Consider the following 13,696-nt stretch of genomic DNA (forward strand, 5'->3'; position numbering starts at 1 on the left):
CGGTTCTGGACGAGCCGCTGCTAAAGCTGGCGGGACTGGGCGCGCGGAGGAGACCAGTGCCAATGCCCGGCCCAATGACGCCGCTGCGGCCTGGTCGAGTGAGCATTACGATCATTCATGGAGCAATCTGATTCCGATCCGCCGCCCGAGCCAGACGAGGTCTCGGTGGGTATTTTCGGCTTTCCTTCCTTCAAAAATTTCTATATGTTAGTAGAAAAACCTTAGCCATTAAGAGCCTGAAACGGAGGCGGATTCCTTCTGGAGTCCGCATCCAACCCAACCTCTCAGCTTTCGCCTATACAACAGTAATTTGTTCCAAGTCTGAGCGCGCCTTGTCCTTCCGGACAGACAGACGGAGGCGCCGGCAGGATCAAGATTCTTTATGCTGGTAATCTCGTTACATCTCTCGCCTCCCCTGCGTTATCCAATTCGTGAGCAAATCAACTCTGCTTGTTTCGATTTGACCGGCTTGCCTAGGTTTTTCTTTTTCAACATTGGGGAAAGTAGGTCAGTTAGACGACACGTGAATTTCCTTGATGAACAATTATTATCATGCAACCTTATATTGCTCTGAACAGCAGAACTATGTATCTAACGGAATATCTTTGATGGGAAAACATTTACTTGCAAAATCCTCTCCAACGATTGCTGTTTTCAGGGGTAAGGCTCTGTTTTTTTCATGGTAACAGAAAGCAAGTTTATACCCAGTCCACCAGAGCGCCACTGTAAGTGGATCTTCTCTTCTCTTGGAACTCTAGGACTTTGCACCGGTCATGCTCATCGTATCAACTCTGGGTGGTGCTTGATTACATTTGGTTCATCCACGCAGCTCAGACGGAAAGCCGTAGGTCCTCAGTATTAATTTGGTTGAATGGAAGTGCCTGATTACATTTTTACTAAATAATTTAAGTATTCCTGACTACGTTGTTATAAATATAATGTGAGTGGAGGAGTCTTTTATTTCCCATTGTTCATTGCAGCATTGAAATGGGGAATGTTCTGAATCTCATTTGTGAAACAACAATGCCGCAACAATGGCTGTCAAAGCAAATTCAGCACAGAAGAACAGTATATCATCGATTGGAACTGTGGAACGTTCTGATTTTCAGAGCTTTATCAGAACACATCTGGCGTACAGCCATTCATGAGAAGGGAACATTTTGTGGCCGATTTCAACTATGGACCATTCTGATTTGCAGAGCAATGTCAAGAAACATCTGTCATAAAATTGACAGAAAGGGTGTGCAAATGATCAATTTCAACTGCTAGGCATTCTGATTTGTGGAGTTATAACTGACTACATAATTGGAACGAAAAATGGTCCTTTTAAAAACCTACCAGAGGTATGTCAAAAAAAATCATCCTCTGGGTTTCTTTTGATTACATTATACAGGTTTGAACTCTAGCGCTAGTATATTGCACCTTTGCTGCAGGATGTGCAACGCATAGTTTTATCTAAGCTGGCTTTGAAAGAGATGGTGAGAACTAGTGCTGTATCTAGATAGTGGAGATATTTGTGGCAAGTTACTCCAAAACTGTGTTTTGATGGCATGGCAACGTGTGGCGAGAACATTTATGGGAAACAACAATATACTCGAAAGTTCATCAGCAATGTTTATGCAGTCTTGCTACACTGTCGTGGCAGGATGGTTGAAGATTTTGCTATAAAATTTGATTTTGACTCCGTGCTAATTGATCATCTTAATAATTGGGTTCGCTTTGCTGTTGCATCGCAAACAAAGTTCCTCGCTTTGGATCCAGTGCCGACATATCTTGGAGGCCGTAATGATCGGTACATATTTCCATTCGAACTACTTGATAAGGGAAGTATATCCCGTCTACAGAAATTTCAGGTTAGCTTTGTATCTCTCCAGCCATCTACGCAGTTCAATGGTTTTCCGAACCTAAGGAAGCTTGACCTGAACTTGGTGCATATTAACGACAAGGATCTCCAGGAGATATTGTCAAATTGTTGTAAGCTTGAGTGGTTGAGAATTGTTAGATGCCATCCATATGATGAACTGAAGGCTAATAGCCCGCTGCCTTGCCTGGTATACTTGAATGTTGCATACTGTGAAGTAACGATTATAGCATTCCATGCCGAGAAACTAGCAACTTTCGAATACAAAGGAATACCAGTGCCTATTGACCTCAGCAAGTCATTGAAGCTGGAAAGTGCAGATATACATTTTTCTGGAGACACTCTTGAGCACGCTATTGTTGCACTTGCTAGTGGGCTTATCAATGTGCAGAACCTGACCTTCAATACGTCCTGTAGACCACCAGAGGTTAGCTCTTTGATCATGGTGTGGGATATAGTTTATTCTGTCTTACATTTTTTCAATCATGATGATTTTGGTTATATATATTTCAGATGCCCAAACTTGATGGATAACCCATGCAAGTTTTCTTTGCTGAAGCATCTAAAATTGCTGTTTGACGGGTCCAGGGACCCGGGTCCCCTGCGGGCCCACTTCTTGCTAGCACTCAAAATGGCCTAAGACCACGCTAGATCACACAGGTGCCTCCTGGGCTGTGACTTTCTCTAGGTCGTTCAGGCCCACGGTCCTGACCGGCCGGCCGGTCGACTAGAGCCTCGGCCCGCGCCCCCGACCGAGGGGACGACCGAGGCCTAGGTCCGTACTACGGTCCTGACCTAAGACGCCGGTCGAACCCCGCCGCGGGGTTATAGTCCCTCTTACTGCAACTGTAGGGGTATACTATTTCAACTGCCCGTCCTCGCGAAGGGACGGGACGCAACGTCATCACGACGCAGCAGACACGCCTCCATCACAACGGAGTGACGGGGCATAGCGCCAGGGACGGAGCGTGACTACCGTACCGTACTTATCGTCGAATGACTCACCCCCGACTGACGGAGCATGACGCATAGGGACAAGGTAAGACGGCCACCCCACAATGCATGACTTGGACGGTGGTCATCGGAAGGCCCTGACTGACAGAGTTGGCAGTCCCGACTGACAGAGCTGGCGACTCCAACCGGCGAAGCAATGAAGACTCTCTCTTTCTACCTCACTCTTTCTACCTTTGGTTTCTCTGAAACGGAGACCCCCCTTGGACTATAAAAGGGAGGGTCATCCGCCTAGAAAAGGGATCTAGATCTTGACAGATCTCAATCATACCACATCATCCACTCACAAGCTTGTAACTCCCCTAACTCTCACGAGCACCTAGGCTCAAGCAACACAACTGACTGACCCCGACTGAATGTAGGGCACAATTGTCTGAACCACTATAAATCTTGAGTCATTGTGTGCTAGGCCACCTCCGATCACGATGCATGATACACACTTCGAGTTGTTTTAGCTGCCGACTATTTCCGGTACCGAGAGTTTGGCACCATCAGTGGGGAGCGCATCGTGCATCCACTGTCCCGGCGATTGAGTGGCCTTCATCTCCGACACGTCCAGCCTCACGAGCCTGAGCGATATGATTTGCTTCGGCTCGTTGGAGTTTCCCATAGCCCCGCGCGCTGGGCTATGGGCACCTCCCATCTTCGCGCCCTTTCAGGCCTTCCGCTTCGGAAGCTTGGACTTCATCGCCGATCATCTCAGCACTCTCCGCCTCTCCGAGGAGGCCACCCCTCTAATGTCGCTCTAGGGAAACACCTCCTCGACCAACCCGTTGGCTGACCTCGACACCGAGGCGCTTGCGCGACACATCGAGCTCATGCTTGGTGCCAACGCTAAACGCGCGACACATCGAGCTCATGCTTGGTTCCAACCCTTTAGCGAGTGACGTGGACTTGCTCCTGTTCTCGCTACGCAACATTTTCCGCCAACTCTTCGGAGGGACCCCGCTGTCCCCGCCACGCTCGCCGTGAGCGTGTACGCTAGGGAGCTCCGGAAGATCATGTTAGAGCCCCCGCTCGCCACCGAGTTTGTGGGCATGATGGGTACGGTCCTGCCTCGTTCCACGACCTCCTAAGCGAGGGCTCCAGCATTGGCGATGTGTCATCCTGTGGCTGCCCCGCGCTGCGGGAATACGCCATGGCGGACGTGTAGGGACGACAGCCGGTCCCAGTGGAGACCAAGGACACGCACACCCGCCAGACCCGCACGCATAGGCCCTGGCTAATGCCGAGGCATGGCGAGGACTTACATAAGTGATGGCAGCACCAGCCGCTGCCCGCATCAGTGCAGCGCGTGGGCGCACGCCCGTCAAGTCTAGCAGGCCATCATTGCGGACACCGGCGGCCCCCCGCAGTTTGCATGGCCGGGCAGAACATCGCCGCCACAGCAATGCTCCTGCGCAACCTGCCCGAGCCTGCAGTGAAGTAATATGAGGTGGGCTACGCTAGTGATAAACAAAAATTTCCACTTCATAAACCAGAAAAACTGCTGTTATAGATCACAGAATTACCACTAGACGCGCGGGTGCGGAACTTCTATAGCGCGTCGGGTAGTGCAGTCGGTCGCCGACAGTGCAGTTGCAAGACCTCCTCACATGCGGCTCGTCCTCATGCAGCAGATGCAGCACCTCCAAGGTATCGACACATACGGGGAATAAGCATCGCACTCCGGACTACTAGGTCTGCGAGGGTGTCATACTCGGTTTTGGAAAGTAACCGAATGCATCTCATATGTACGCCAAGCTCAAGTTTCGCACATATGATAGACGATACAAGTGTATACCCGAAAAATATCATAACGAAAGAGAGTATCATAATACTTTATTACATAACCGAAAGTCTTAAGACAATAAATAAACGTTTATAACTAGCAGCGGACTTTAATTTCACAAGCAGATGACTGGAAGACATACATCTAGAACTCCTCAAGATCTTCAGGGAACTCCGGACAATTATCTTGTTCTGAGCAGCATTGATTTTAATAAAGCAAGCGTGAGTACATTTATGGTTGGTACTCAGCAAGTGGAGTAAATTATATGACATGCAAGGCCAAAATCAAGGAAAGACTGATATGGTTTGATAAGTATTTTTAGTTGATCAAGTTTTATTTAGCAAGCATTAACTAAGTGTAAGTGTATACCAACACTTAAATAAATATAAGAGATAAGTAATAACACCATGAATAAAACACATCAATTTAGTTCATCTTTAAGTTCAATTATCATGCGAGGGTCCAAGCCGCTCTTAACCGTGAGCATGGCTGATATATCAGTTTTCACTCTGCAGAGGTTGTACACTTTACCTACAACTCATGTTTCACTTAATGCCGGGATTTGCAAGGCTCTTAAACACTTTTAAGGTGAGTGACAGGGATTCACTACGAGGCCTTTACAAAGATTCCCTAACTTGCAACGGTCCGTTAAGGATTCAGGCCGCAGTGGTCATAACCCTCCCTAATGAGGAAGACGCCTTAAACAGGATCATATCTATGCCTCAAGAGGACCGAGCTATACCCCATCAACGCACTCCCCTCTTGCCCTTTCGGTAAGATCATTTCAATCTAAAGTTTCTAATTAATTAGCCAAGACCACAGCCATGTAGTATTGTGGTTGCACTATTTTCCTGGGTGGTTCTCCATGTTCCAATTACTGCAATGATCTTGAAGTTATTACCAATAAAATATTCCAGAATATGAAGTTAAATCAGTGTAGCATAATTTCCAGATTATTCAACTAAAATCTAAGTAAAAGCAACTAGCGTAGTTACAACATAAATATAACAAACTAGGTTTAATCAAGGAAGTTCAAAGAAATTAGTCACTGTCAGACCCGGGGCCACGGGGCTGCATATATAGCGTAGTTTAAGAGATTAAGTCAGTCTTATCTCTTATTTACCTCGCTTATCTCTTATTTATTTCGTTTAAATAGGAGGTAAGGCTAACCGATACAGGGGAAATCTACTCGAGATATGTTCTGGTACGATTCCTTAGCTGGTGTTGGTTAGTATCTTTGTAGCCCTGCCCTCTCGGATATATAAGGGAGGACAGGGACCCCTCTCAAAACACGATCTCTAGGTCATTCTACACAAAAGGCAATACAAACCACCATACAGGACGTAGGGTGTTACGCATCTTGCGGCCCGAACCTGTCTAAGTTCTGTGTTCCTTGCACCTTCAAGTTCCTGATCTCGGCGTCTCCTCACCCAAAACTTACCACCTTGGGTATATCCCTCGGTGGGCAGCCGGTTAAACACCGACAGCTGGTGCGCCAGGTAGGGGAGCGCGTCGAAGATCCACCGGCGAGCTCGATGGCATCTTTCAATTTCATCAGGTCAGTTCCCTCTCAGGGTACGACATTCATTTTTGGCTCGTGGGTCTGCATCACAGATGGTGTGGGCAACTTTCGGCGATTCCTCGTCGACATGAGGCCGAAGACCTTCACTGCGGATCTTCGCAGCGACCTCGACAAGTTTGTCGACGGGCTCGACAACTTGCCGCTTCATACCTCTGCAGCACAGATCGAGATGGAGTCTGCTCCAGGCTCGACTTCTTCTGGTGTTGCGATAACTTCCCCTGGTTTGGACTTGTTCCAATCTAGGGATCTGCATAGCCGATCTCAACTCGGCTCATGCAAACCGGCCACTGATCTTCAGGAGGCCAACGTCTCTGGGCCCCTCTCCATGTTAGAGAAGGACCTGGACTTGCTGCTCCAGGGTGGAAAGCCGGAAGCCACCGCGTGTCGGGGGCTTCGGGTTGTTCTGGTACCGGTGATCTGGTGATCACCTCTTTGCCGGAGGGGCGCATTGTGCTTTGGAGGGGCATGATGCTCTCCGATCTACTCGAGGCAGAGGGTCGACTTGTGGCTCACCTCAAGCCCTTGCCTTTTCAAGAGGGTAGGCCATTGGCTACCGCGGCGGAGGGGTCGACTGAACTAGTCGACGAAAGCTCTCATGAGCTTTCCTCCCGCCAGGTGCTGATGGCCGAAAAAGGCGAGGATGATGGGGATCTTCCCATTGTCAACTTTGAAGCGGTCTCCGAGGATGAGATCATGGCCAACGCAGGCGACGAGAACGACGCCGACCGTGAGGCGCGAAGGGCCAGGAACAGGGCCCGCACAATCCGACGGAGGAGGGCCAACGAGCGTAGGCGATCTATGCATCGCGAGCTTGACCCTGAGTTTGTCGCCGTAAGCGAGCGGGGTTTCAGGACTCCGGTGGCCAACATCGCCAGGGTAACGGCCATCCTCGAGTGCAGCCACGATTCGGAAGTGCGTCAAGCACTTCTTTACGCGCAGAGGGCTTGGATCCAGCTGGATTAGCACAACCCGACGTCCACCATCAGGGAGGAGCGCGTGGGTGAGAGTCGAAGTCAGGCTCATAGCTGAACGGCTGGCGGCCGTCCTCGACACCAGCTCAGCAACGACAACGCTCGCGGGAGCCAGGCTCCTGGCGTGAGGCAGCAGCCACCGCAAGGGGGTCATCCGCGGTAGGCCAATCATCGACCTTCTCCAGAGGACCTGCGCCAGCACATCAATAAAGGTCGTGATGCGCGGACAGTGATCTCCTCCAGGCGCAAGGTCCGCGAAGAAGTCAAAACTGAAGGTACTGACTGTAGCGATCGATCCCATGCTTTTTCTGCTCGTTTTAGCAGCTACAAGTATCCGGAGGGCTTCAAACCGATCGGCATTACCAAGTACGATGGCAAGCAAGCTCCTCAGCAGTGGCTCCGTTGCTACTCCACGGCCATTGAGGTCGCAGGGGGGTCGAATATCACCAAAGTCGTTTACTTCCCGATGTCTTTGGACCCTGCACCGCTTACTTGGTTGGAAAGCCTCAGCAACAACTCAATCGACTCCTGGGAGCGCCTCAAGAAGGTCTTCATCGACAACTTCCAGGGAGCGATTGCTCGTGCAGGTACTCATCACGATCTTGCTCAGTGTAAGCAGGAACGTAATGAGCTCCTGCGGTCCTACACACGTCGCTTCTTCGACGATCGCGCCACCATCGCCAACATCTCAGAGGACGACATCATCGATTGTTTCTACAACGGCATCACCGACCCGGGCATCTACAGGGATTTCGGGCGGAACAGGCCGAAGACTGATGCGGGCCTTCGTGATATGATGCACGATTGGTCCGAACAGGAGGAGAAGATGCGGGAGCGGTTCCCGCGGCGTCAAGATAGCAATCTGCGGCGCCCAAACGACAACCGCAACGACAAAGGTCAGCGGGACTTCTCGGGTTCGCCCCGAAAAGGAAAGCCAGATGATGTCATCGCGGCTATCGATCGTCCTTCACAGGGCAAGAAGTCAATGACGCAGGAGGAGTTTGAGAAGCTCCTGCAGAAGAAGTGCCCTTGGCAGCCAGGTGCCAATCATGCCGCCATTGACTGCTACCACCTTCGGAGGACGTTCAGCAACTCCGGTGGTGGCAAGAAGAACAAGAAGCATGCGGACAAAGAACCCGCGGATGACGAGGATCACGGGCGCAACCCAAAGTTTCAAGACGCCTCGAAGGTCGTCAACGTCATCTTCAGTGGAGATGAGGAATTTGGTTCCAGGCGGGATCAGAAGTTGCTTCTCCGGGAGATTTTGTCTATTGAGCCGGCGGTACCACAACCACTCCGTTGGTCGGAGGTCCCCATCTCATTCTCTCGCGATGACCAGTGGATGAGCTTTTCGGAGCCCGGTAAATTCCCCTTGGTCCTGGATCCTGTGGTGGCGGAGGTTAAGCTCACCAAGGTCCTCATCGATGGCGGGAGCGGGCTCAATCTCATTTTCATCAGCACTCTGAAGAAAATGGGCCTGGATTTCAAGGACATGCTGGTTCCCAGAAAGTCCCCCTTTTACGGCATCGTCCCAGGTAACGCGGCACACCCGCTTGGTACGGTGGTCCTCCCAGTCACCTTCGGCACGCGGGAGAACTATCGTACCGAATTCATCAAATTCGAAGTGGCTAACTTCGAATCTTCTTACCATGCCATATTGGGTCGTCCGGCACTCGCCAAGTTCATGGCAGTGCCGCATTACGTCTATCTGCTTCTTAAGATGCCAGGACTCAGTGGAGTACTCACCCTCCGTGGCGACTTGAAGAAGTCATATGATTGCAATCAGGAGGCGATCCAGTATGCTTCGACTACTCGCGTGCCAGATGCTTCGGGAGAAGTACTCGCAGCCGCGCAGCAGCTTTCCCAATCCGGGCTGGAGATTCCTTCCAAGAAGGCCAGCAAGTCGAGCATCCAGTCGACTGATGACGTGGCCCTCAAGACGATCCAGCTTCAGGAGGGAGATTCATCTAAGACCGCTGTCATCGGTGCGGGCTTAGGTGCCAAATAGAACTCGCGCTCGTCAGCTTCCTACGGGCTAACCGAGATATATTTGCATGGAAACCAGCGGATATGCCAGGGGTGCCCAGGGAGTTGATCGAGCATGCTTTGAATGTACACCCGAAGGCTACGCCTAAAAAGCAACGCCTGCGAAGGTTTGCCCACGATAAGCGTGAGGCCATTAAACGGGAGATTGTTAAACTTCTCGCGGCTGGATTCATTAAAGAAGTAATCCATCCAGAGTGGGTAGCGAATCCCGTTCTTGTAAAGAAAAAGAATAATGAATGGAGAATGTGTGTCGACTACACTGATCTCAACAAGCACTGCCCAAAGGACCATTTTGGGTTGCCGCGCATTGACCAAGTTGTCGATTCGACGGCTGGTTGTGTCCTTCTCTGTTTTCTTGATTGTTATTCAGGTTATCATCAGATCGCGCTTAAGGAGGAGGACCAAATCAAGACTGCATTCATCACCCCGTACGGGACTTACGCCTACAAAACAATGTCCTTCGGGTTGAAGAACGCAGGTGCAACCTATCAGCGAGCGATTCAGATGTGTTTCGCGGATCAGCTGCACCGGAATGTTGAGGCTTATGTGGACGACGTCGTCATCAAGACCAAGGCGTCCAACGACTTGATAGTAGATTTGGAGGAAACATTTAGCAGTCTGCGCAGATTTCGGTGGAAACTCAATCCCACCAAGTGCATTTTCGGAGTACCTTCAGGGAAATTGCTCGGGTTCATCATCAGGAACCGGGGCATCGAAGCCAACCTTGTAAAGATCACGGCCATCACTGATATGGAGGCTCCGGCCACAATCAAGTATGTGCAGAAGTTAACAGGTTGTATGGCGGCCCTGAACAGGTTCATCTCCCGACTCGGGGAGAGAGGACTACCTTTCTTCAAGCTCCTGAAACGCCAAGATAAGTTCCAATGGACGGAGGAGGCCGAGCGGGCCTTGCAGGATCTGAAACATCATCTTCAGTCACCTCCGATCCTTACTGCACCGTTGCCAGGGGAGGATCTACTACTTTACATTGCGGCAACAACTCATGTTGTCAGCAATGCCATTGTAGTTGAGCGAGGCGAGGAAGGCCATGCGTTTGGAGTGCAGAGGCCTGTCTACTTTGTCAGCGAGGTCCTCTCCGAATCCAAGGTACGGTATTCAGCTGTTCAAAAGCTTTTATACGCAATCTTAATCACATCAAGAAAGCTACGCCATTACTTCAACAAGTACAAGATTACTGTGATCACGGATTTCCCATTGGGGGATATTCTTCATAATCAAGATGCCACGGGGCGCATATCCAAGTGGGCAGTGGAACTGGGGGCTTTGTCAATCAACTTCAAGCCACGCACTGCAATCAAGTCACAAGCTCTAGTCGACTTCATGGCTGAATGGAGGGAGAATCAAGTCCCCACTCCAGCAGACAAGCCAGAGCACTAGACCATGTACTTTGATGGGTCCCTCAAGCTCGACGGCGGCGGTGCTGGTGTTCTGCTTATTTCTCCACGAGGTGAACAATTGAAATATGTCCTTCAGATCCTGTGGGCGGTATCCAACAATGAAGCCGAGTATGAAGCCTTGCTTCACGGGCTTCGTTTGGCGATATCACTAGGGATCAAGCGACTACATGTATATGGCGATTCCCTTCTTGTTGTTCAACAGGTCAACAAGGAATGTGACTGCAACAAGGAGACGATGGATGCTTATGTACAGGAAGTGCGCAAGTTGGAAAGCAACTTCTCCGGCTTGGAGGTTCACCATGTATTGCGGGAGCACAATGTTAGCGCGGATATCCTGTCCAAACTGGGGTCCACACATGCTCCGGTCCCGCTGGGAGTCTTCGTCCAGGAGCTCAAGAAGCCATCCATCAAGTCTTCTCCGCAGGTAACCATCGACGTTGGTCCCCAACAACCCGATCGAGAGGTTATGGTGTTAGGGGAGGACTGGCGAGAGGCTTTTATCGACTTCATTCGAGATCAAAGGCTACCAGCGGGAATTGATGCCAAGAGCGTGGAGGCGGCACGCGTCCTGCGAAGGAGCAAGGGTTTCGTCTTGGTTGACGGCAAGCTTTATCGGCGTGGCGCTCGGTCAGGAGTTCTCATGAAGTGCGTCACAAAGGAAGATGGTTACGACATACTGCGGGAGATCCACGAGGGCGTCTGCGAAAACCATGCGGCTTCAAGAACGCTGGTGGGGAAAGCATACAGGGCCGGTTTCTGGTGGCCCACTGCATTGACTGACGCGGAAGATCTTGTGCGCAGGTGCCAAAATTGTCAATTCTTCGGCAAACAGACTCATGTTCCAGCCCATAGCCTCATCACTATACCGCCATCCTGGCCTTTTGCTTGTTGGAGCCTCGACATGATCGGGCCCTTCACGACGGCGCCAGGCGGTTTCACCCACGTTCTGGTGGCTATCAACAAGTTTACTAAGTGGATTGAGTACAAGCCGATAGCCAAGCTCACGCCAGATCGGGTTGTCGACTTCATCTCAGATATTTTGCATCGTTTTGGCTTCCCCAACACCATCATCACGGACTTAGGATCAAACTTCACGGCAAACCAATTCTGGAAGTTCTGCGAGAATGCTTGCATCAAAGTTAAATATGTCTCGGTCGCACACCCAAGGGCCAATGGACAAGTCGAAAGGGCGAACAACTTGATAATTGACGGCCTCAAGAAGAGTCTTTATGATGAAAACAGCAAGAAGGGAGGCAAATGGGTGCATGAGCTGCCACATGTCGTCTGGGGGCTTCGGAATCTGGCCTACACAAGCTCAACTCAAGGTGGGAGGGCCCGTTCGTCGTCAAGCAAGTTACAAGGCCAGGGTCTTATCGGCTAAAATATCCTGAGGGTCAGGATGTCCCGAACTCCTGGAACATTCAGAACCTGCGCAAGTTCTACCCATAAGACGAGGCCCGGTGATAGCTGAATCCCCGGGGGCTTAGAAGATTTTGTTTCCTCGAATCAATTTGGAGGCTATGAGCCACAAGATTCGGGTTGTACATTTCCTCTTACGCGCACGATGGCCACGGTCACGTGCAACACTTATATAAATCGACTTCTTGTCGTGAATATTGCGGGGGCTATGACCACATTCATATCCCTTCGACTGCATTCTCTGACGGAACCCTCGGCTCTGTCTAACTCCTCTACATATCGATTTCTGCCGCGACCTTGGATGGTCGCACGTGACAGCACTCGCATTTTTCCCAACATAACCGACCCGTTCGACTGGTTTATTCCCAGTTTGTTGGATGAGCTCGTGCAAAGAGCTGCTTCGACTACATCCTGCATGGTTGCACCCAGAGTAGTCTCGTCCCAGCCAAGAGCACGGCATACCAGCGGCGACGCCCGCATTCGCTTCCAGCAAGTCCAATCCGTCCGTCTGGGTCCTATATAACTTGCGGAGCACGCTCCTATGAGGAGCAACCCCGACTACATCCAGAGTCGATGCACTCGAGGTAGTTTTGCCTTAAAGCGTGGCAATTGCACGACGATGCTCGCGTTCTTTCCTAACAGTTTTAGACCCACGAGTTCGGGTTGTGGTCAACTTGTTAGACAAGTTCCTACATGGAGCTATGGCTACCTCTAGGGTCGTTGCACCCAGGGTAGTGTCTACTACTTACGCCTTGTAAGCCTGGATACCAGTTCAGCCTAGGCACATACACAAGTAGAGACATCAAAAGAAACCATATATATACAAGGAAGCGAATACTTGTTTTCAGTACCCTAATCCTGCATTACACTTTTAACTATGCATTCTGATACAGGTTGGGCCTCTAGGAGGTATCTGTCGAATTTCTCCTCGGTGCAGTCCGCCGCCATGCTTGAGCAAATATCTCCGGCTTCGCGCTCGGCAGGAAGGACTTCACAATTGCGAGGGCGTTGTTGACGCACGTGACAGGTGCCTCGGAAAGGAACTCCATCACTTCTTGGGGCCTCGCGGAGGCGCTCTAGCAGGGCCAGGGCTTGCTTCGCCTTCTTCTGGTGGATCCACCACGTCCACCAGCTCCCAGCGGCCCCCTGATGCTCTCGAGTTTCTTCGCCCAGCGTCTTGATCGCTGAAGGCTGTCGACGAACTGTTGCTCAGTGTCGCCGATCACTTCTGCAGCTTTCCGACGTCATCTGTATGGCGATAGAGCAGGTTCTTCACGTCAGTAAGTAGCTCTTCTTTACTAGTTAAGATTCTCGTAAGCTCTGTGGGGAAAGCTTTTCAGAACCCAGGTTGAGTCATACAGTGCAAGTACCCGTGGGAGCAATGGTTTACCTTGGTGCGCCCTCTTTTGCTCCCTGAGCTGCTCCTTATGTGCCTCGAGCTCCTTCTTCTGCTCCTCGAGTTGTCGCTGGAGCTCGGCGTTGACCTTCTCAAGATGTACGTTTTCTGTCTTCTCGTCGTCAAGGCACTCCTCAGGGCAGCGAGTCCTTGCGGTCGTGGGTAAGGGTCTTCAATTCCTCTGCCTGCTTCCGGGAGTGGGCGATCACACTCTGTATAAA

The 13,696-nt window shown here is 50.8% G+C and overlaps 1 pseudogene; it reads left to right on the top strand.

The window, feature by feature from the left end:
- Positions 1–1,034: 1,034 nt before the first annotated feature.
- Positions 1,035–2,508, top strand: LOC112873119 (annotated as a pseudogene).
- Positions 2,509–13,696: the final 11,188 nt, after the last annotated feature.

The sequence above is a fragment of the Panicum hallii genome, chromosome 9 (genome assembly GCF_002211085.1).
Source record: "Panicum hallii strain FIL2 chromosome 9, PHallii_v3.1, whole genome shotgun sequence".
In the NCBI taxonomy this organism is placed as follows: domain Eukaryota; kingdom Viridiplantae; phylum Streptophyta; class Magnoliopsida; order Poales; family Poaceae; genus Panicum; species Panicum hallii.